The following is a 25304-nucleotide window of genomic DNA, read 5'->3' on the forward strand; positions in this document are numbered from 1 at the left end:
GCCCCCCGCTCACCTGACCCACCCACGAACCATGCCGGCAGCCACTGGAAGTAGCAGGGGCTAGGTAACTATATTTAATATGACTTTTCAGTTCTTTGCAATATAGGTGGGGAGTATTTATTAGACCTGCCTTGTGATGCATGTCATGATACTCTTTCTTGATAAGACTGTTCCCACATTTCTGTTGACTACACACATTTACCAGAATGTGTACATTTATCTCATAGACATTACGTTCTAGTGTTGCCATTTTTATACCCCTGGATCAGTATTGGTGTCCCGACTTTGGGGAACCCAGCAAATTAAAGTTTGATTCTGAATTAACAAGCATTCAGAGTAAAATTGTGTAGTATTTATTCCAGACTCAAAGCCTTATTACGAGTACAGCAGTCCTAGGACCTGCAGTCCGACCGCCGTAAACAAGGCAGTCCGACCGCCCGATTGCAAGTGTGACAGTTGGACAGCCACCAGTCCGCAACAACAAGGCCTACACCGTCTAGGATCTTATATCTCGATGGTGCCACGGAGGACAAGGCGGTGCTGAATATCAGCGTTGCAGAGGCAGGCACCTCTGTCAGGACTACAACTTCCCTTTTCAGTAGCCTTTTCATGGCAGGAACACTGCCATGGAAAGGATGGCAGAAAGGCAAGGAAGGGGCCTCAAACAGGGCCCATGGGCAATTTTGCCCAGGGTGGTTAGTACATGGGGCACATGTTGTGCCCACCTCTTCATGCACTGATGTGCGTGAACTGTGCACCATGCACTACATAGTGCTTGGCACACACTGCATGGACATGCAGAAGGTGCGGTACGGCGGCAGCATCTGCTGCGGCTCTTCTCAATGGCCGAGCCATGCCACCAAGTTAGGAGTATGGAACACTGGCCTGGCAGTCACACAGAATACAACAGTCTAAACACCACAGCCTTTGCGGTGTTCTAGCGACCTCTGCATTAGCAGGCGAATATATGTGAAATATACAAAATTGCCCTCCTACTGAAAAGTTTGGAGACCCCGCCCCAATGCATATGAGCACTTTACAAGAGAACAGTCACCATCAATCATAACAAGAAAATATTTGAGATGCAGTACAGGAAAAGTAAAAAACAGGCCTTCGAGAGTGTGTATGAGATCTTAGATTTAGCCAAAGTGTCTTTCAAAGAGAAGAGTCTTAAGGGGCATAATATGAAGACAGGCGATAAAATTATCACCGCTTTAGCGGCAGAAAACTGCCACTAAAACGGCGATAATGGGCTTGAAAATATGCTCTATGGAATTCCACTGAAGCCCATGTTAGATGTCCTTCACATCTAAGATGGGCTTCAATTGGAATTCTATAGAGCATATTATCAAGCCCATTATCGCCGCTTTAGCGGTAGTTTTCTGACGCTAAAGCGGCAATAATTTTATCGCCTGGCTTAATAATATGCCCCCAAGTTTCTTTTAAAGGTTGCATAGCATGGGGTCAGACGAAGGGTCAAAGGAAGGGAGTTCTATATTCTTGTAGAGCTCCCCAAGAATAATTTGGCCATGGATTCTCATTTGAAGGTGGGAGGCTCCAGGAGAAGGGAGTGTCCGTTTCTTGAATCCCATGTTACACCAGAGATTTACAAATTACCTGTTATGTAGATGGGTGAAGAGGAATGTAGGGCCTTATGTGTGGTACAGGCAGTTTTAAATTGAGCTCTCTCATCAATAGGGAGTCATTTGAGGAATAGAAGGACGGATATGATGTGGTAAAAATTCTTGTGACCACTTCTTGCACTGTCTCCGGGGGCACGATTGGAGAGCCCTCATGTGCCAGCATGCATTTGTAACCAACTGAATGCAGGAGGCTAGCAGGCGCAAGGCCATCAGGACTGGAATGATAGCTCCATTCAGAATCATCAGAATTATAGCTTGATTCTCTTGAATCCTCTGGGGTGGATTGAAGGCTTGATCCGATGTGGTATCCAATACTGCCCCTCTGAACAGTATGCACTGAGAGGGCTCCAGGTGAGACCTGGGATTGTTGATCGAAAAGCCGAGGTCGTACAACAGTTGAGTTGTTTCCTGTAAGTGGTAGGACAGAAAATCAGGAGTCTCCTTTAGTAGCAAGTTGTCAGGGTAAGGGAATACGGAAATTCCCTTCCTTCTTAGGTGAGCTGCTACCACCGCCATCACCTTTGTGAAGACTAGCTGTGCAGAAGTGAGGCCAAATGGAAGGACCACAAATTGATAGTGGTCTTATCCAAACATGAAGCTGTGATATTTCCGGTGTGACTGCAGGATTGGGATGTGGAAATAGGCATCCTACAGATCAACAAGCTCCATCCAGTCTTTCATCTTCAGCGCAAGTAGAACCTGAGCTGCTGAGAGCATTTAAATTGTTTCCTTTTTTGAGGAACGAGTACAAAATCCTGAGGTCTAGGATCAGTCGTAGACAGTCGTCCTTTTGGGGAATCAAGAAATGCCTGGATTAGCATCCCTGTCCCTTTTTCTGCACTGGAACCAATTCCACTGCACCCTTGAGTAGGATGGATTGGACTTCCTTTTGGAGGACGTTCAAATGGTTTAGTGGGAGAGATTCAAAACGGATAGGTATGGAAGGGGGCAGATGTTGGAAGGGTAGAGTATACCCACTTTCTACAATTTGTAAGACCCACTTTCTACAATTTGTAAGACCCAAAGGTCTGAAGTGATAGACTTCCATGTTTGTTGAAAGGAGGACACATGTTCTCCAACTGGTAGGGTATGCTCTTGGAGAGTGGAACTTGGGCTGCTTCTCTGTGTGCCTGGAGAGAAAGAGGAGGAGGATGGGGGAGTAAGTGGTAGGACTAGCTGCTTCCCTTAACCTTGCCCTCTGTGTTGCCTGTAGAGCAGGTTAGATTGTTGCTGCTGTAGTTGTTGCAAGTTTCATTGCTGTCTGCCTCGAAAGGAATATCCGTGGCTAAAACCTAAAAATAATCCTATACTGCATGTAGTCTTTCATTTGACTTTGAAGATCTAAGGATCTAGCAGTTGCTTTGCTGCCCACTGCCCTTGAATCGTTTGAGGGAAGAGTCAGCCTGGACTCCAAACAACCGTGAACTAGCAAAAGAAAGGTACATTAAATCAAATTGGACATCCTGTAAGAATCGAGAGTTCCTGAGCCAAGCATGGCGACAAAGGAATATTGACATGCCAATAGCCCTCACTACTAAATTGGCTGTGTCCAGGCCTGATTGGATTACTTGCTTTTCTGCAGCTTCCCTGTCGGCTTTCAATTCAGAAAAGTGTGTATTAAGATCTTCCAGGAAGTTGGGTGTGATGACTTGGGCAGAATCTAGCAAAGCATGAACATATCATCTTGGCAAGCAAGTGGTGTTGAGAGACTGTAATGCCATTCTGTCTTCCGAGAACAATTGCTTTACAAAGTGTTCCATCTTCCCTGATTCTCTATCCACTAGGGTGTGGGAGATTTGCCACCAGGTCATCTTGAATGAGCATGAGCTCTGAACCACTAAACCTTTGGGAGACAGGTGGGCTGAAAGAGAAGTAGGATTTCCCGGCACCGGTTTATACATTCTAGTGACTAATCTAGAAATTGCTGTAGAGATGGTTGGTTTCTTCCAAATCGCCAAAATAGGTCCAGCGAGCACCTCATTGAATGGGAGAAGAGGCTCAGATGTAACACTGGAGGATTGAAGGACCTCTGTTAGCAGGGCCGGACTGGGAAAGCAAACCCGCTCTGGCAATTGAGTCGGACCGGCGGCGGGGTGGGGAGGTGTGCTGCAAAACTGGCACCCAGTAACAAAAACGCCCCCTAAGGGGTCCAAAACTGTCCCCAACCCTGGCAGCCCACTGGGGAACTTCTCGCTATGGCCTATCCAGCCCTGTCTGTTAGGAGTTTTGGATTTATTTCTGTTGTTGACAGATTTAATATCAACATATCCGCAACTTTCATTATCACGGTATGGTAGAAGGTGACTTCTTGAGGAGGAATGCCTGCGGGGAAATAGTTCCCATTCTAGGGAGGTATCCAGGTCAGATGTTTCAGTCCCTCATATTTAGAATCCACATTTGACTGGTTCTCATCTTGATCGTTGCCATATTAATCATCTTGAGGATCAGTCTTGCCCTCGTTGAAACATTCTTCCTCTAAACGTCTCTGCACCTCCATTCTCGATCTGTAAGGCCCCATAGTAAAGCCCTCCTTCGATGGTAGTGAGAAATGTTGATGTGGAGGGGACATAGGTCATGTGTCTTCTGGCACCAATGGAAGTGGATTCGGTGGAGTGTCCTGGAGTGCCAATGGCATTGATTGTGGTGCCGATGAGATTTTGAATTCCGACACCAAAAAAGTCAGGCTGGGCACTGCAAGAGAATGTTTATGTCATCCTCAGCGCTGACCTTGTAAATGCTGGTGCCGGGAGTGGATTCGCTCAAGAGACCTGTGGAATTAGGGCTGAATGGCGTTGGATGAAACAACGTCGACGTTCTTTCTATGTTACAGGACGGTGGACTCATATGGCCAACAGGTGAAACAATAGAGATCATGGCCCTATTTAACTTACTGAATATAGAGTTCAGGAAGGCTGATGGATCCGTTCCTGGAGCTAGGAATTTGGGGTATTGAGCTCCTGACTGGGGCCTTGGAGATATTGCCACAGGAAGAATCAAATCTGAAGCTTGCGTTGTGCCCGATGGAGCAGCAGGCACCAGGTCAGTTGGAGTTAGCACCGGTCTATTTTCTTCTTGTGGTGGAAGTTCAACATCTGATTCTGGATGAGAAGTCGATTGTGTAGGAGATGGCAACCTACTTTTTCAAGTTTGTTGCAGTGGGTCCATGTCTTCTCTTCTTCTTGTGTTTTCTCCGAATACATTTAACAGATGGAGGAGATGGTGATCTTGATCAAGGGAGCAACTTCTTATGACTCCGCTTTTTGTCTTGAGCTATGGCCATAAAGATCCTGGCCTTCCTTTCTTTAACTGCCTTGGGATGCACCTTCTGACATGATCCACGCTTGTCAATGTCATGGTCAGAACCCAGGCACCAGAGGCAGACTGTGAGAGTCTGTGATAGACATTTGACCCTTGCAATCTCTGCATTGTTTGAACCCAGATCCGTTCGGCTAAGACACTTCGACAAGAACAGCATCTAAATACGATACAAGGAGATGGAAATCATCAAATAACAATTCCCTTTTTCCTGGGGAGAATTCGTCTGGAATGTGTGAATGGGCAGAAAAAAGGAATCTGATGTGTGCATGCAGATGGGGGTGTGCTTTATGGCTCCAGTGATGTCACGCGGTTTCGCGTGCGAGCCCGACTTGGAGCTGGTGCTTCCTAGTGGTGTGGGAGAGCTTTTAAAGAAAAGTTTTCGGATCTAGTCAAGTTCTTTGGATATTGAAAAGGTGAGGAATCTGCCAGTAAAGATATCCGTCAGAAGACCTTTTCCTTCTCTACTTGTATTTGTCCCCAACTCTTCCTGCTCACTAATTTATTCTCGCTTGTGTCTCCATATTAAGACCTTTAAATATAAGGAGTATCGGCCCTTCTCTTTGACTCTGGATGACTCCTTGCATAATCCTTCATTCTTAAAAAAAGGTTGACTGTTGCAACTCCTTTCTTCTCAACCTCACTGCATTTTCTCTTACCTGCTATGTCCCCACATTCTCAGTAAGCATTAGCAAAGCCAAAAGGTCTGGTCCACTTAGGTGAATGTTACATAGTAGATGTGTGAAATAATTACCCTTAGTTGATATATCTCCAGACTCTTTATTAACATGGGTGATGACAACGACATCCGTAACCCAGTGACAGAAAACCGTTGGGTCCCCGAGAGTGCAGCATAGAGCGTTCACAGCGTTCTAGGAATATCCTACTGTGTAGAAGGGCAGGTGGAAGGAACCAATTAAGGAAGGAAATTACAACACATCTCTTTCCCTAGGGATGAAAACAAAGAGGTAAATTAACATTAATGCATATCATAGTCATTGTGCCATAGTGGCTTACATTGAGTATTTCTTGTGGACTTTCTCAATTGTGGAGCACTATTGTTGGTCAAGGTGTTATTCTTAAAGATGTCAGAGATGGTAGTGGTACTCACGCTGTTGTCTCTGTCAATTCTGTCAGTGCTCCATGATTGACAATCATCAAGTAACACAACATTCTTGAAAACTTTGCATATAACTTTTTTGTCAGAAAACTTAGAACAACCTGAATGTACAGCTCTAGGTAATTTCACTCTTACTGTATCTCCTTCCTTCCAACATTTTATAGGTAGTTGTAATTTACAATTGTGAGCGAAAGTGCATGAAGAGAAAATCTCTCCTGCTGGTGTGAGCACTGTTAACACAGCAAACGAGTTGCTAACACTCAGTTGAGCCAATATTAAAGTTCAGTTATGGACGCTCATGAGCGAGTATTCAATATTTCAAAACTTTTTATTGCATTAATTCCATGCAAGTATGATTCATTTGGAATCACATAGTGTGAAACAATCGTAGATCATCTCAAAATGACATTAATTCATCCGAACCCAATGCATTTCGGGTCAAATCCAGACCCTTCGTCAGGGGTCATTCATCCATACTAAAGATAAACAAAAGAGGCAATTTACCAAGCGGTCCTCATAATTTCTTACATCATGGTATATGACTATACTTGCTACACATCATTATCAGCGTTAATGTGTGCATAGAAATACAAACATGCCTCCTATGAATGTTTGGTGAGAAAACGCGATAGCGTGATATGGCCTTACAACTCGGTGAACAAAACGTGACTAATAAAGATAGCGTTGTTAAAAAACACGTGAAAATCACGAAGAGCAGTGACTACGGTATTAAAAAAATTTCAGAGTGTATAAGATTAGTTGCACGATGTGAAGAGAGTGATTGTTACTAGGGCTCAAACGTCCTAAACACTGTGCAATTCGTGATCAAACTACCAACTCGCCAAGTGCAGTGAAGTTACGCGCCAAGATTAAAAAAAAACAGGATTAAAAATACGCCAAGATTTTAAAGAGCGCGCAGCGAACTCACCAAGTGTAGTAATTGTGCATGGCTTCTCAGCCAGGGACGTTTACGTAACGTGAACAATGTGACTATTTAAAGATCCCATAACCATGAAAATAGAAAGCGGATCACCGTACTTTATGTTAAACATAGAAAGCATAAATGAATAAAAACGCTGTGATAATCCTATCAGAAAAACATAATCTGACAGCCTAAAAATAATGAAGATGCTAATAATAAACATCAGTGGTTAGCCATTCATCATGAAAAGACATGTAGCGAGGTGTTAATCAAATGTATGTCACATACAAGTTCTATTTACAAAAAACAACTATATTCAATCCTGTCATTTAATCCCAATGGTTGGAGAGATTGCAATTTTTTAGTCCAAAAGAATTCAGAACGTGCTAATGATTTAGCAGGATCACGATCTCCTGTGGGTTTTTGCGCTTCTAAAATAGTGAAACACAGTTGCGCTATATTGTGCCTTGCTTCTTTCCAATGTAGTGCTACTGATGATTTCTCATTCATCAAACGAATGTTACTCTTGTGTTCTCCTATTCGCGTTTTCACTTTTCTTTCAGTTTGACCTACATAGATCTTATCGCAAGGACATTTCAAAGCGTAAATCACGTTCATGGTATCACAAGTGCTTGAGTGCTGTAGATTGATTTTATACCCTTTAGTTGGATGATAGAAAAGGGCACCTGTCATTACATTGTTACAGTGTATGCAATTCATGCATTTTTGCATGCCTTTGTATGTTCTTTTAGGATCCGTTGATTGTTTTGACAAGATTTCTTTGAGATTCTTAGATCGTTGCATAGCAAAAATCGGACGCTGCGGAAAGAGATGATTGAGATCTGGTTCAGTTTGTATGATATCCCAATGTTTTATGATGGTTGATTTGATCAATGACGATTGTGTTGAATGTTTTAAAACACAAACTGGACGATTGGTCTGTGGTTTCTCAGTGGATTTTAATAAATCAGTACGACCAACGGTTTCCAGTCTTTGACAAGTTTGCTCGAGAATGTGATCTGGATATCCTCTTGCTCGAAATCTGTTGGAGAATTTATGAATGATATCTGTGGTATCTTGGGGATCAGAAGTTATTCTCTTGAGTCGAATGAATTGAGAATATGGCAAGTGCTTTTTGAGCGCAAATTGGTGAAAGCTGTTGAAATGCAAACTATTGTTTCTGTCTGTGGCTTTGATGACTACGTTAGTTTTGATGTGCCCTTCGTGAATTTGAATCAATACGTCTAAGAAATTAATTTGAGATTTGTTGATCGAATAAGTGAATTTAATACGATCATGAATATGATTTAGATAACCAATGTTGTGTTCCAGAAGATTAGGGTCGCCTTTCCAAATTATCAATATGTCATCAATGTACCGCTTATATAAGATCAGATGTTGAGACCATGTTTCATTGTTCAAAATGTAATCCTGTTCAAGTTTAGACATAAAGATATTGGCGTACGAGGGTGCCCCCGTAAAGCCCATAGATGTGCCATTGTTCTGGGCATAAAATATGCCTTTCCATTCAAAATAACTGTGGAATAATGCGAAATGAAGCAATTCTAAAAGACACTCTTTCAGCCTTAATGTTGCTGTGCTGTAATAATGCCCATTCAATGGCGTCTAGACCATCACTGTGTGGTATGGAAGTATACAGAGCGGTAACATCCACGGTGCATAAGTACCATTCATTGATGTGTTCAATATTCAGGTTTTGAAGAGTGTTCAAAAGATCAGTTGTGTCTTTGAGATACGATTCTTGATGTTGCACGATTGGCTGTAAAAAATAATCCAAGTATTTACCAATGGGTTCAGAGAGTGAACCACATGCTGACACTATAGGTCGAAAAGGTGGTTTTGTCAAACTTTTGTGTATTTTTGGCAGCATATAAAGTTTTGGACGTCTAGGATACATAGTGTATAGGAATTTCTTGGTCTTATGATTAATCCAGCCCATCTCTGATGCCTGTGTAAGAATTTGATTGAGAAGGCCTTGGTAACTCAAAGTAGGATCATGGTGAAGTCTGGTATATGTATCACTATCAGTGATATGTTCCATTACGCTTTGTTCATAAAAATCTGTATCAAGGACCACAAGAGCCCCTCCTTTGTCAGCTTTAGAAAACGTCAGCGCTTGATTGTTGGATTGTTGTTTGAGAGTGCTCCATTCTTTATTGCTGAAATTCTGTTTGATTTTCTTGCCAAAATTGATTTTGTTCATGTCTGCTTTAACCAATCTTTCAAAAGTGTCAATAGATTTGTGTGAAATCGGGGAGCAGAAGGAACTTTTGGGTTTGAATTCTTTTGATGAACTTTTACAAGATCTAAATGAAAAATTAGACCGGTATGCCAAAGAAATACATGAAAGAAAAATAAGAAAGTTTCGTTGCGACACGATTGATTATAAACTGGACGAGGTCTACACCTGGGCTGAAGTGTACAACCAAGGCAGATGGCAAAGACCACAACAAAAAGCAGGGTCTTCTGAAGAGAGTGTTGCTTCCGATTCAGATTTGGCTCAGAATAGACCACCTGTACACAGATCTGAAATTCAAACTGATACTCAACCCAGCACATCAGGCAGTACACACAGCAAGAAGACGTCTTGTTTAGCCACCAGTCCAGCAGCCAATCATCAACCAGAAAAATCTACACAAAAACAAGGAGAAGCAAAAGAAAAAGCGCCAATGTACGAAACAGAAAAGAGACCTCTCCGAAGCAAGACGAGAGCAACCTAGTATTCAATATCTCAAAAGTTGACTTAACAAAAGCACAAATTGCAGTCTTGAACAAAGGCACATCATATGTACCCACGTACCAAAGCAACATCGCAGAGAGTGAAATTGCTTTTTTCAAATTCGTCAGAACGTTGAAATTGAAATATTTCTTTAGCACCATTGAATCTCCCACACCCTCAATGGAAGATAGTTCATTAAAAGAATTCAAACCCAAAAGTTCCTTCTGCTCCCCGATTTCACACAAATCTATTGACACTTTTGAAAGATAGGTTAAAGCAGACATGAACAAAATCAATTTTGGCAAGAAAATCAAACAGAATTTCAGCAATAAAGAATGGAGCACTCTCAAACAACTATGCAACAATCAAGCGCTGACGTTTTATAAAGCTGACAAAGGAGGGGCTCTTGTGGTCCTTGATACAGATTTTTATGAACAAAGCGTAATGGAACATATCACTGATAGTGATACATATACCAGACTTGACCATGATCCTACTTTGAGTTACCAAGGCCTTCTCAATCAAATTCTTACACAGGCATCAGAGATGGGCTGGATTAATCATAAGACCAAGAAATTCCTATACACTATGTATCCTAGACGTCCCAAACTTTATATGCTGCCAAAAATACACAAAAGTTTGACAAAACCACCTTTTTGACCTATAGTGTCAGCATGTGGTTCACTCTCTGAACCCATTGGTAAATTCTTGGATTATTTTTTACAGCCAATCGTGCAACATCAAGAATCGTATCTCAAAGACACAACTGATCTTTTGAACACTCTTCAAAACCTGAATATTGAACACATCAATGAATGGTACTTATGCACCGTGGATGTTACCGCTCTGTATACTTCCATACCACACAGTGATGGTCTAGACGCCATTGAATGGGCATTATTACACCACAGCAATATTAAGGCTGAAAGAGTGTTTCTTTTAGAATTGCTTCATTTCGCATTATTCCACAGTTATTTTGAATGGAAAGGCATATTTTATGCCCAGAACAATGGCACATCTATGGGCTTTACGGGGGCACCCTCGTACGCCAATATCTTTATGTCTAAACTTGAACAGGATTACATTTTGAACAATGAAACATGATCTCAACATCTGATCTTATATAAGCGGTACATTGATGACATATTGATAATTTGGAAAGGCGACCCTAATCTTCTGGAACACAACATTGGTGATCTAAATCATATTCATGATTGTATTAAATTCACTTATTCGATCAACAAATCTCAAATTAATTTCTTAGACGTATTGATTCAAATTCACGAAGGGCACATCAAAACTAACGTATTCATCAAAGCCACAGACAGAAACAATAGTTTGCATTTCAACAGCTTTCACCAATTTGCGCTCAAAAAGCACTTGCCATATTCTCAATTCATTCGACTCAAGAGAATAACTTCTGATCCCCAAGATACCACAGATATCATTCATAAATTCTCCAACAGATTTCGAGCAAGAGGATATCCAGATCACATTCTCGAGCAAACTTGTCAAAGACTGGAAACCGTTGGTCGTACTGATTTATTAAAATCCACTGAGAAACCACAGACCAATCGTCCAGTTTGTGTTTTAAAACATTCAACACAATCGTCATTGATCAAATCAACCATCATAAAACATTGGGATATCATACAAACTGAACCAGATCTCAATCATCTCTTTCCGCAGCGTCCGATTTTTGCTATGCAACGATCTAAGAATCTCAAAGAAATCTTGTCAAAACAATCAACGGATCCTAAAAGAACATACAAAGGCATGCAAAAATGCATGAATTGCATACACTGTAACAATGTAATGACAGGTGCCCTTTTCTATCATCCAACTAAAGGGTAAAAAATCAATCTACAGCACTCAAGCACTTGTGATACCATGAACGTGATTTATGCTTTGAAATGTCCTTGCGATAAGATCTATGTAGGTCGAACTGAAAGAAAAGTGAAAACGCGAATAGGAGAACACAAGAGTAACATTCGTTTGATGAATGAGAAATCATCAGTAGCACTACATTGGAAAGAAGCAAGGCACAACATAGCGCAACTGCGTTTCACTATTTTAGAAGCGCAAAAACCCACAGGAGATCGTGATCCTGCTAAATCATTAGCACGTTCTGAATTCTTTTGGACTAAAAAATTGCAATCTCTCCAACCATTGGGATTAAATGACAGGATTGAATATAGTTGTTTTTTGTAAATAGAACTTGTATGTGACATACATTTGATTAACACCTCGCTACATGTCTTTTCATGATGAATGGTTAACCACTGATGTTTATTATTAGCATCTTCATTATTTTTAGGCTGTCAGATTATGTTTTTCTGATAGGATTATCACAGCGTTTTTATTCATTTATGCTTTTTATGTTTAACATAAAGTACGGTGATCCGCTTTCTATTTTCATGGTTATGGGATCTTTAAATAGTCACGTTGTTCACGTTACGTAAACGTCCCTGGCTGAGAAGCCATGCACAATTACTACACTTGGTGAGTTCGCCGCGTGCTCTTTAAAATCTTGGCGTATTTTTAATCCTGTTTTTTTTTAAATCTTGGCGCGTAACTTCACTGCACTTGGCGAGTTGGTAGTTTGATCACGAATTGCACAGTGTTTAGGACGTTTGAGCCCTAGTAACAATCACTCTCTTCACATCGTGCAACTAATCTTATACATTCTGAAAAATTTTTAATACCGTAGTCACTGCTCTTCGTGATTTTCACGTGTTTTTTAACAACGCTATCTTTATTAGTCACGTTTTGTTCACCGAGTTGTAAGGCCATATCACGCTATCGCGTTTTCTCACCAAACATTCATAGGAGGCATGTTTGTATTTCTATGCACGCATTAACGCTGATAATGATGTGTAGCAAGTATAGTCATATACCATGATGTAAGAAATTATGAGGACCGCTTGGTAAATTGCCTCTTTTGTTTATCTTTAGTATGGATGAATGACCCCTGACGAAGGGTCTGGATTTGACCCGAAATGCATTGGGTTCGGATGAATTAATGTCATTTTGAGATGATCTACGATTGTTTCACACTATTTGATTCCAAATGAATCATACTTGCATGGAATTAATGCAATAAAAAGTTTTGAAATATTGAATACTCGCTCATGAGCGTCCATAACTGAACTTTAATATTGGCTCAACTGAGTGTTAGCAACTCGTTCGCTGTGTTAACAGTGCTCACACCAGCAGGAGAGATTTTCTCTTCATGCACTTTCGCTCATATTTATCTATGTGACGCCTTGGACGATCGTCTTGGTGTTTAGAGCACAGAATGAACTAATATCCAGAAAAAAAGTTTGAACTTGAGTGCACGTTGGCATATATATTGTAATTTACAATTGTACCTGTCAACATATTTCTTTTGGTGATAATGTACTCTCCCCATAATTTTTCCCCGATCAACCGCTTCCATCTTGTTGCCCACAAGCCACATAGGACTTAGTTTTGTTCCTGGTTCCCTCCCCTTTGAGGACTTGAATGGTGAGACACCAGTAACAGAATGAGGGGTCACAAGTGAAAACCATAACATCTCTTCTAAAGCTTCCTGAACATTGGTGCCATTACTTACATTGAGTTGGATGCAATCATTAATCATGCGATTTATCCATTCAACAAGACCATCAGCTCTCGGGCAATATAATGCAGTTTGTAGATGAGTTACAGAGAATTCATTTAAGAAGTCTTTCATGAGTGTAGATACAAATTGAACACCATTGTCCGTAACTATAGTCTGAGGTACTCCTTCATTGCGGAATACTTCTTACAAGAACAAAATGATGTGCTAGTTGTTACATAGTTTACTGTTTTGGTAATTACCCATTTGGAATGATAGTCCACTAAAGTTAGTATGAATCTACCACTTAACCCCTTCATATTCACAGGACCAATGATGTCCATAGCTAATTTATTCCATGGAGAGGAAGGTACCTCCACCGCCCTAATGGGACAATTGCTTACTTGTTTACTTTCATCACTCATTGCACATTGTGAACATTGTCTTATTTTCCGCTCAATCATGGTGTCCATACTAGGCGACCAATAGTGAAGACGGATTTTACTCTTGGTGAGGCTACATCCTAGATGACCTTTGTGTGCCAAAATGACAATCTTCTCTCTTAAGCTTTCTGGAGGTACTAGTTTGCTCCCTCTGTAGAGATTTTCATCACAAACATACAATTAATTTCTTACCTCCCAAAATCCACTTTCATCATTCTTAAGGTCTGAGCATTTGCTGGGTCACCCGATGCATAACCTGATGTTCTTTGTATTAGCTTTGGACGTGATAACTATGGGAGCAACCCATTCTGCACATTCTACAGGTTCAATCACTCCTTGATTCAGCAATTTGTCCAATTCCTATTTCAGCGGTTCCTTCATTATTGAAGGTATATTCCTGCATTTATGTGCTACAGGTTTGGCATTTTCTTTCAATTTAATTTTATGTTGATAATTTCTCAATCAACGAAGCTTGTCTGTGAAAACTTCTGGGAATTCGTGTACAAGTTCCAAAGCACATACTGTTCTTTCTATTAGTATGACGGGTATTTCGGCTGTGGGATCTAGTTTTATTCCCCAATCTTTCTGGTCTGCCCATCCTACGATGTTAGGTCCATTACTCGCTACATACACTTTTCCTGCTGTGCTCCTATCCTTGAATGTGATTCTCATGGTAACTACACCTTCTAAAGGAATAGGATCTTTGTTGTACCCTACTGGGCGGACATCAGGTTTATTTAAAGACAACTCTCCTACATTAAATTTGTCATAGAGAGTTTCTCTGTTAATAAACGTGAATGGTGAGCAAGAATCTGGAAATACTTCTACTTTATGACCATCCAACCCAATTTCGCATTTGGGTAAATCAATTTTATCTTCATTGCCATCTTCCTTCACGCCTATTTGTAATACATGCATGTTTCCAAATTCCTCATTGGTGCTCACAATATTTACAGTTCTGTTCGACATATCCTTGCAAGCCTGCGCGAAATGTCCTTTGCGGTTACAATTCCTACACGTGGCTGTGCTAGCAAGGCAATGCACATTATTAGCCAGATGCCCTGTACTACCACAACGGAAACATTTAAGTCTGTTTTCTGCACTTTCTCTATCTTTGTTCAAATCCTTCCACATTTCTTTTTTCCTTACACTCTTGGTGGCACACACACTTTTGAAATCTTCACTAACTGCATTAACATTTCCTTCACCATTCACATTAATTTCCTTAATGCATTCTGCAGTATGCTCCACATTCTTGGCGTAGTCAACTGCATTTTTCAAATCTGGATTACCAACTAACAATTTCTCCTGTATTTTCTTGTTGTTGGTGCAATGCACCAATTGATCCCGAATCAATGACTCTGTCAATTCATTACATTCACAGGTATTTGCTAAACCTCTTAGGCTGGCTATATAATTTCCGACTTTCTAATTTTTCCTTGTACCCTTCCAAAAAACGTATGTCTCTCTAAAACAACATTTATTTTGTCTGCAAATTGTAATTCTAACTTTCTGATTCTGTAATCATAAAGATCTCTTTCCTCAAGTCCAACCTCTTCTTCCTCTAAATCAGGAAGATTGTCAAAAGCTTTCCTACCTTCCGTACCTAAATTAATTAGGAGTATGTGTTGCCTCCATATAGCTGAGAAGCCGCTGGCACCTATGGCTATAAGATAAGTTTCAAACCCCTTCCTCTAATCCTTCCATGGCACAACAGGTTCCCCTGCCTCTCAAAGGAAAGGTGTGGGTTGACTCATGCTAGCCGCAGCCATTCTGATAAGGAGAATAATATACTCTTTATAAAGTAGGATATGAACACTTGAGATATGCTTCACAAATGAATTAATGTAAAGAGAGATAAGATTGTGCTATCCTCAATAACTATACACTTATTAAATTACACTTTACCGCCAAGATTGTGCTTGCTAAGTATGTACATGCACAGATCACTTAACACTGGACATAAACTTCTAAATTTTACACATGCTACAGTTTGAAAAGAAGATGCTACTGTCAGTCACATCAATTCATTCCATGCCGAAGCCTCCTCGAATGAATCCCCCCACCGGCGTTAGTCCAAGTCCTCCCACTACCTGTGAGAATTTCACACAACTGTCAATAAATCACTGCATTTCAGTTGTAAAATCACTCACTGACAAAATTCCTGTGTGACTAGGCTTCCGCGCTGCGTTCCAGCTGGTGACGAATGACTGAGGACGGGAATTTTTCACCTGAGGCGATTTCACGCTGCTGCGTTCCAGTCTCCAGGCTGTGTGACTGGACTCCTTCACGCTGAGGTGATCTTTCTAGTTGTTTCCATGTACTTCCTCTTTATGGGTGTAGCGTCGTTCCGCTTCAGCTCCGATCTGGAAAAGCTGATGCGCCGGTATAACACGTTTCCTTCATGCGCCACAGACGCTCGACGGTGCAGTGTGCATACTTCAGATAATCCTGCGATAGCGGCTTCACCTCACAGTTCAAGACTTCGAAACTGTGAGTTTCTCCTGCCACTAATCTTCCACAATCGCTGATGGCACGGCATGTAACATTCGATCTTTCTCCCACTATATAATGGCTTGCAAGGACACAATAGCGATTTCACACGGTAAACTCATCAAGTTGCGAAACGGCAACCAGCATTCAACTTTCACGATGAGTCAATTTACATTTGTCGTATTAACCTTTTCCTTTGATAGGTGTCAAAACTTAGCTAGATGAGTCCACTTACTCCATGTGTCCTAAGTAATCTCAGAGCTTCTTCTCACTTGCTTCAAAGAGAAGCTTTTCTCACCGTTTCCTCACTCCAATAATTATTTCACGTTCTTCATCTTCTCTGGACAAGGTTTGGAGGGAATGTCGTGGAGTTGTCCTCCTCCCATCCTCGTCGCCAGTGAAATAATCACCCTTAGTCAATATATCTCCAGACTCTTTATTAACATGGGTGATAACAACGACATCCATAACCCAGTGGCAGAAAACCGTTGGGTCCCCGAGAGTGCAGCATAGAACGTTCACAGCATTCTAGGAATATCCTACTGGGTAGAAGGGCGGGTGGAAGGAACCAATTAAGGAAGGAAATTACAACAATGTGTTAGACTGATTCTTCACAAACAGATCTATGCTAAGGATTGCTGCAGCAGAGAAAAATTGCGGAGCTATGCTGAAAATATCAATTAAAAATAACCACACCACGACCCCTCAAAAGAAATCTAACCTCTAAAAGAACATAAAACATTTTTGTCAAAATGTACAGAGTGACAACTTGAAAATGAATAAAACTCCCAAAATAGCATTACTAATAGTAGCGTGCTGGATCCAAAGAGAGAATAAGAGTCACTTAGTAAATTGATAAATGGATAGGCAGATGAGTGTGTGCGAATGAGTACTAAAGACATCCGCTATGGATGGTGGGTGCTCTATAAAATGTAAGTAAAAGTCATTTTCTTACTTTATATTTCACAATCGGAAAACAAAGTCTGATCATGACTGAAGAAAAGTTGCAGTATTTTTATATTTCCTAATGACTTGTTTTACAATCATGGAGGAATGAAGGGAGATGCTGAAACGTAAAGTTCAATATGGCTTGCGTTTTTGGAAACATATTTATTTTTAAAAAGGATTCAAAGGAGATGGAGTCTAATGATTTAAAAGTAGGTCTTGTTGATGCAAAAATATTTCAAGAAGACAGAGGGATTAGAGAAAAGTCAGGTCTAGCCTTCCATTCATAAGTAGACAAATGATGTCGTTTGCACCAATATTTAAAAGAATTGGGGCTTATTTATGGGCCCTAGCGACACTTTTGCGTCGCCGGTACATCACTTTTTTTGCCTCATCGGCGGTGTAAAAAATGCGCCACGTTGCGCCCTATTTGCAAAGTGACTCATCTAGGCAGATGCGTCACTTTGTTTACTCCTTTGCTACATTATACATGCGTCAGGTATAATGTATGCAGGGTGGGCATTCTCCCGCATCAAAGCCTTGTAGAAGTGGCGCATTGAAATCTATAAGATTTCAGTGCGCCACTTCTAGGACGTACATTACGTGAAACCTTACGCCTGCCTCATGGCAGGCATAAGACTGACGGAGGCCCTTAAGGAACATTGCTGGAGTTGCGTCACACTTCTGACAACTCCAGCAATGCGTTAGTGTTGCCCCAACTGATACATCAGTAATACTGATTTATCCGTCATTCCTTGCAACATGATGTGTCATACAGTAAATATGATGCATCTATAGTGTTGCAAGGAGGGCGCACTGAGAAGTGTTGCATCGCTGCCTTGTCGCAGTGATGCAACACTTGTCATAAATAAGGCCCTTTGGTTGTACCACAGTACGATCTCCAAAGTATCGCAACCACAGCTGACGCAGTATTGACCAGCTACTGCCTACATGACACCTGTAGTATGAAATTACCTTTTCCCGTCGCATGAAAGCCACAAAGCGCTCTACACTCAGGTGTTCATGGGTTGTACTCCACAATCAACAAGGGGTGAAAGGTCACCTGCACTGATTCAAAGCAAAATTTTAAAGCAACGCATGATCGGATGTACCACAATATTTGCAGAAGCTAAAGTGAGTTTTAGTTGCACTAAACTGGAGATGAATAGCCTAGAGTAGAGCTTAGTGTCTGCTATGGCAAACTTAACTAATAAATACCTCTTTAATCTGCAGGCTCTACCACTGCAAAGGTGTCTCATAGATGTTTACCAATCCTAGACCATTTATTTTCACCCTATTTTGAGACTGTGTGTGATGCAGTGGCCAAGCAGGAAAGTAATGTGAATGAATGGAGGAAGAGGGCACATTTCATACTAACTGCATATTGCAGCAGAACCTACCCCAGCCTCACACTTTTACATATCATATAATTAATGATTCGCTGCTGCTTTAAAGAGGTACACATTTCAATTTAAATCACCACTGCAATTGATGCAGAACAGATTACTTACATAGATAGATTCATGCAGATTAAGGAAACTCTGGAAGAAGAACAGCACCCCGCTCTTGCTCCTCAGGAAGCAGTGGTTGACGGTTCCATAACTGAGCTATATACGCCGGTACATCACTGACATCTGGAGCTGCTCTCGGGAGTACCTTTACCCTTCGTAAGATATAAGAGTCCCTGTGCGGGGCTGGTCCTGTAGGCTGAACCATCTGTGGTGCTAGTGTTTTAGGGGTGGGAAATGGATTTCACCATTGCAGAGGAGGGGCAGATGTATAAGTGTAACCTGAAGGTTAACAGTTTGTGGGCAGCAAACCTTTGCTGGATCCACAAAAGATCTGCCTCAGAGCTCACCCCGATAGGCTTGAGTCTCAGCAGTTATCAGTGTCGGCTGAGTAGGAAGTCACGCCATCTCCAAGATGATTCACGCTCTTGACGTCAAGAGGCAGCCATCACGTTTGCCCACACCAGTTTTGCATCTGACTTTGCTAGATGAAGTCACTTTTTTGTTCATGTTCCGTGGACCTCTCTTTGCTATCTGAACACCCTTTTGACAAGATGTGAAGGCTTCAGCAAATGATGCTATAGAACTTCTTTCACTCAAGATGTGCCGCAAAGGGCGCTCCACCACATATTTGAAGGGCAGAATTGGAGGTTTTTGCCCTATCTTGCACCTCAAGGTCTTTAACAAGTTGATCAACACGGACATGTTTACATTAGTTATCCTTTTAGAGACATTTCAAGACTGGGAACGTCCACATTAGGTAATCGCTCTTGACATCCAAGTGACCACTTTTCACATTCTGCCACTGTCATTTCCTGTGCTTTGAACTTAGAAAGCATTTCCAAATGACAGCCATTCCTGCAGCCATAAACATCAGAGCTGAGTGTTTCATCTAAGTTACATCCATAGTAGCAGCACACTTGGGCCGTCAGGTCCTTATCGTCCTTTACTTGGACGATTATCTCATACATGCAGATAGCCCCTCAAAATTAGCTGCATATCTACAATTGCTGTATGCATTCCCCAAAGGCTGGGTTTTCTGATTGCCAAAATGTTCTCACTTTACCAAGCAGCTTATAGGCACTGTTTTGGATGTTTTTCCAAATGTAAAGGCTTCCACCCTACTGAGTGAGTTACAGAAATAACTTTTTTCAACCTGGATCCAGCTATCTTTCTTCCCCTTTTGGAATTTGTTGCATTAGGCATAGTTTTGGCTCCTCAAACCAAAGATCTAAGGACTGCAGGGAAGCTTGGGTTGGAGTGAGCTCTGCAACATTTTTCCAGTCTCCCTGGGGTTGTGTGTAGAACTTCCAGGGTTGAAATCAGCAGAAAGCCTCATTTTAGGAGAACTTCTGGCCACATTTGCACCAAAACATGGTCGTGGTAGATGCTTTCCTGCTAGGTTGGGGACCAGTTTGAGAGACTTCTTGGTCTGTGAACACTTGTCAGGACTATGTAAATATACATTTTTTTAAAGTGATCCCTCATATTTAACTTATTCTGTACGGCATATACACCATAATCCACCGAGGATTACAAGCATCACTCCATCAATTCCTGTGGTCACCTACCTGTAGGACCTGGCTATTGTGATGTAGGTAGAGCTAGCAGTGGTAAGGCGCATGGTGGACAGTAAGTATACTTGGGAAATGGAACCAATAGGAGGATGCAGTGTTCTTCATCTCCATCCTCAGAAAATAGGTCACTGACATGCTCCATAGCAGGAACTCCTTCCTATTCTCTTAAGTGTCCTTATAAAACGAGCTAGATACCTCACTCAATGCTTCACAACTACTTTCACAGCATCAAGAAGTAACTGGGAATATTTCGGGTTCTAGCTTGTTTACTGTCTCCTGTAGAAGGCCTTTTTTACCTCCCTATTCCTCCCTTCTCTTCTTTGCAGTTCTTTTGCTCTCCAGTACATTTCTCCCATTTCTCCTACCACTTCTGTCTGGTCCTAAGGAAGACCTGTAGGTGTTTTATCCAGCCTCTACAAGATTCACCTTGCATTTTTTAAGCTGCCCCAAGTGGTACTTATTTATTTATTTATAACGTTTTATATAGCACGAATATGATCCCGAAGGATATCAGAGCCCTTTACAATTTGAGGGAAAGGAAGGCAAAAGTAGCAGTACAATCGTCAGAAAGGGTATCAACCTAAAGAAATCACATATGCATATCAAACAAGGTTACAATCGAAAGGGATAATAAAGGGTAGGATAAAAACTGGAACATAACGAACTGGGAGGGGAGCAAGTGACTAGTAAAGCAGAATAACACCACACACAAGACTTAGGGTGTAGGTCCAAGGCATTAGAGCAGAGGATACGAGATCCTTTTAAGGTAGGAACTTGTTCATGAGGAATCTTTTTACTTTCAATTTGAAGGCAACCTTGGAGGAGGTTGCCTTCAAATTGGAAGTATTGGAATTGGTTTTGGTTGAGAAAACGTTGTGAGATCCACATTATCTTGCATTTTCATTCCTGGATGTCTACGTTTCTGAAATTTCGAGGTTTAGTTAGATTTCCTTGGTTGCGGCAGGGCCTCGCCCAAAATACTGCAGCTACCCTCATCGCCAAAATGGGGACTATTTGCAAGGCAAAGATTTTGATGTTTCAATGTTGTGTATGATGTCCCCACGCTCTGTAGGGGACGATATGCACAGCCACACAAGTGGAGTATTATTTTTATCGGAAGAAGTGTGGAAATATAGAATAGCTGAACACTTGCTAATATCAGATGAATTCATCTCCATCTTCTAAATGTAAGCCAGTGTGCAAGAAAGAACACATTTTGTAAAATGTTCTTTAAATTCCATGATAGCATGGGTAACTGCACATACAGAGTTTTATAAGCAACTACTATTCCTAAAATCAGCATCTTGGGCACATTTAAAAAAAATAGTTTCCCACATTCCCATTTTTCATTCAATTGACTTTACCACATAATTGCTGCATTATCGGTATAAAATAAAATATTTTAAAAAAGATGGAGCTCCGTTGTTGGTTCTGGCTATTGGGTTTTGTGATCACCAACAAACACTATATATACACCTGTGACCAGAAGGTTCTGGTCTGGCAGACATAACTTCATGTTACTTTTGTAAATGAGTATTAACAATTGGGTCTCTTGTTGGCAGAGGTATGCACCCCTGTTTAAGTGGAGACCACAATCCTAGTCAGGGTAAGTCACAACACACCCTAAATTATCATGTACTCACCCTCTTGTAGTTGGGCACAGAGCAGTCAGGCATATTTGTGCAACACTCAAACAAGTAACACAGTAAAAACAGCACAAAAATACTACACACAAGGTTATAAAATAGATTATGATTTTTTAAATAAAAGAAGAACGAAACTACAAAAATCCATCCAGGAGAAGTTGAGATATGAATTTTTAAAGATTGAATGCAAAGTATAGTGCTTAGAAGCAAGTAGCGCCTAAAGAGTTAATTGGCCACGCTGGGCCGGGACAAAGTCAAGAGTTCAGGCCAACCACGATGGAGCGCAGGCCGGATACAAGATATACGCAGTCCCCAGAGCAAAAGTACCTTGATCCTGGTCGCAACAGCGAGATGAGTTGTTGAACCCCATGCAGGTAAGGTGGTGCGCATAATTTCTCCATGCAACTGCGACGATGCATCGGGTCCATGAGTATAGCATCAGTTTAAAAGTGTGGTGGTTCTGAATGCAATGTACCAAATTTCTCCACACTTTAGATGCGATGCGTGGCTGGAGTCGATGTGTCGGTTCCGAAGAGGTGGTTCAGAGATGCGATGCAGTGGTTCTGAGTGCAATGCGTCGGTCCAGTTCCCACAAAAGCAATGATGCGTCAATTCTGCTCTTGCAGCAGAGGATGCATCGGTTCCATTGGAACAAATCCATAAGTCCACTTCCAAGGGTCCAGGACAGGGCTGGCACCTCTTGAGAGGACATACTCACAAGCAGATGAGACCAAGGTTTGGATTGGGGGGGTGGATTCTACGTCTTTTGTGTCGTTGAGACTTAGGAAACAGGAGGGAAGCCACCAAGCCCTTTACGTCACTTTTGGTTCAGGTGATGCAAGTCCAGTCCTTTTTAACCAGGGAGGGTAACAGTAGGCAGCAGGACCACTCAGCAAAGGCAAGAGTTCAGCAAAGCAGCAGTCCAGCAGAGTGTCAGTCCTTTCAGCCGCATAGCAGTTCTTCTTCCTGAAAGAGTAGTCACAGGTTCAGAAGTGTCCTGATCTGGTGGATTCAGGGGTCCAGTATTTACACTCAGTTGTTCTTTTGATGTGGGGCATCAGGGGTCCAGTATTTATACTCAGTTGTTGTGTGGGGGAGACTTCAAAGAAAAACTTTGAAGTTCACAAGGTCCTTGGCCTACCTGCCCTGGCACCAGACTCACTACAGGGGGATCCCCATGGACAACACAACTGCCATGTGGTACTGAAGCAATCAGGGTGTCGTAGGGTCTTGTATCCCATGCCTTAGGAGGTGACTGGACAAAGAGTGGATCTTCCTGGTGGCCAGCCACTTTACAGCATTACTGAAAGCCAGAGGGGAAAAGATGAGCAGTTGTAGCCTGGTGGATCACAAACTGCATCTTCACTCCAAAGTAGCACAAAGCATCTTCGAATTGTGGGTCATGCCCTTCATATATATGCTCTCCACCAACAAGAACTCGCAGTGTCAAAAGTATTGCGTATTGGCGTTCCATTCATGAAAGGCACTGACGATATATTCTGCCTGCTATGGTTCATGCGTCTCCTGTGCTTGTTAACCTCACTTCTTTTTCTGCCTCAGGTTCTGAGGAAAGTCAGGACTGATTGGGAGCAGATAATAGACCCAAACTGGGCCAGGATAGTGTGGTGCCCAGAATTTGTGAACTTGAGCATTTGTCTGCTGATCCGGCTAACTCTTCAGACGGTCATCTTGTCTCTCCTATGGGAGAGACTCCTGCGTTCGTATCGCTGCAACCTACACCACGATGCATGGCTATGGAGGAAGGCAGCTGTGCTGCTTCAACTTGGCACTGAGTTAATGGATGTTATCCTTGCAGCAACACATTCTTCAACAAAATTCACATTTTCTCATAAACCATTTGTCAGGTCACAATAGGACCTCAATTGTGTCTTCTTCTTCCTTATGTGCCCGCCATTTGAACATATACATAGATGTTCCTTAGAACATCCGCTGGTCTAAAAAAATTGTCAAACCCAATGGGGAAAACACCCACGTCTGTCCACAAAATGTACAAGCCAGAGCTGCACAGCATCAAAAGGCATGCAGAGGACTTTTGTCCTGACAGCAACAGCAGGTTCATCATTTACCCCCACCACACACACACACACACACCTCTCTATTTCTGAGAATGTTTGGTAATCTTAAAAATGTTTAGGTCGAGGATACAGGCAGCGCTAGATGTCTGCTGACCAGAGCTATTGTTTCCAATATATATTGTGGGCTCTGGGTTAGCCACTTAACTCATGATTGGAAGGCTCTGTTACTCGCATTTCCCTGATCCGTACGTATTTAACTGCTTTTCTCTCTCTACTTGTGTTCGTCCTGCCCAGAAGCATTTTATTTTTATAATTTTCTGGTTGGATGAGTTGTATCCTTTCACTGCATACCTAAGGGGATTCTTTGCATGGAGCCACTCCATGGAAATGTATGTGTTTCCTTTCTCTTCCACCGACACGAATGCGCACTTTCTTTTACATTTCCCGTCTTTGATTCCCAGCCTCCTCCCCCCACAAATGCCACTCCCTGGTTGTAATTAATTTGTTATTTCTGTCTTAATCTGGCCCGACAACAGGAAAGCGCTACCAAGCTGCTCTTCAAGGAAACTTGTTTCATTTTTTTAATCCTAACTATACTGGTCTAACATGGCCGTCTACCATGTAAGATGAGTAAAATTTAAACACGCATTGGCATAGCCAATATGTCTCGCTTTTGGGACCTTATAAGTATATTTACTTTTGCTATAATCGCGGCACGTAAAGCGCGGGTGCCGCGATTATAGCAAAAGTAAAGAAATAGATGTTTTCTTCTATTTCTTTACTTTTGCTATAATCACGGCATCCGTGCTTTACGTGCCGTGATTATAGCAAAAGTGCACATACTTATAAGGTCCCAAAAGCGAAACCTATTGGCTATGCCAATGCTTGTTTACTTTTGCTATAATCGTGCAGGGGAGGGGGCCTGCGAGATTCCCTTGTGGGAGCGTGCAACCATATGGCGCCACCATATGGCGCCGCGCGCTCCCGCAAGGAAATCGCCAGACGTGTACGCATTGCCATTGCAAGCAATGCAACGCGTGCACGTTTTTGCTCCCAAAGCTGTGCCGATGGCATTAGGTCTCTCCTATGCAGCGCATGCTTGCTGCATAGGCGCGACCTAAAAAGGCGCCTGTCACATGACATGATCTCACACACATTACGACGCATGCCTGTGCATTGGTGACCTTTTTTAAAAGGGCTGTCTTTAATAGAAAACATATGCCAAGATTGACTGCCATGCTTGCACATGTTTCTTACATATGTGCCTGCATGCAATTGGCAAAAAAGCATGAACAAAGTCGAAAGCTCATCATTTTAGAGTGTGACCCATTCGCTT

The 25304-nt window shown here is 41.8% G+C and overlaps 2 protein-coding genes across 16 annotated transcripts in view; one reads left to right on the forward strand and one right to left on the reverse strand.

Annotated features, from left to right (window-relative positions):
* The window catches only part of LOC146833112 (complement C3-like), a 1368049-nt gene that overhangs the window by 1336345 nt on the left and 6400 nt on the right, over positions 1 to 25304 (forward strand). The window lies entirely within an intron of this gene.
* The window catches only part of LOC146833113 (uncharacterized), a 787180-nt gene that overhangs the window by 636773 nt on the left and 125103 nt on the right, over positions 1 to 25304 (reverse strand). For 11 of the 15 annotated variants that reach the window (XR_014960511.1, XR_014960518.1, XR_014960514.1 and 8 more), the window contains one exon: positions 5713 to 5906. The exons of the other annotated variants lie outside the window; for them this stretch is intronic. The gene's annotated coding sequence lies outside the window, so the exon portion shown is untranslated. The remainder of the gene's footprint in view (positions 1 to 5712; positions 5907 to 25304) is intronic. 15 annotated transcript variants of the gene reach the window in all.

Source organism: Triturus cristatus, chromosome 4_2, assembly GCF_964204655.1.
Source record: "Triturus cristatus chromosome 4_2, aTriCri1.1, whole genome shotgun sequence".
In the NCBI taxonomy this organism is placed as follows: domain Eukaryota; kingdom Metazoa; phylum Chordata; class Amphibia; order Caudata; family Salamandridae; genus Triturus; species Triturus cristatus.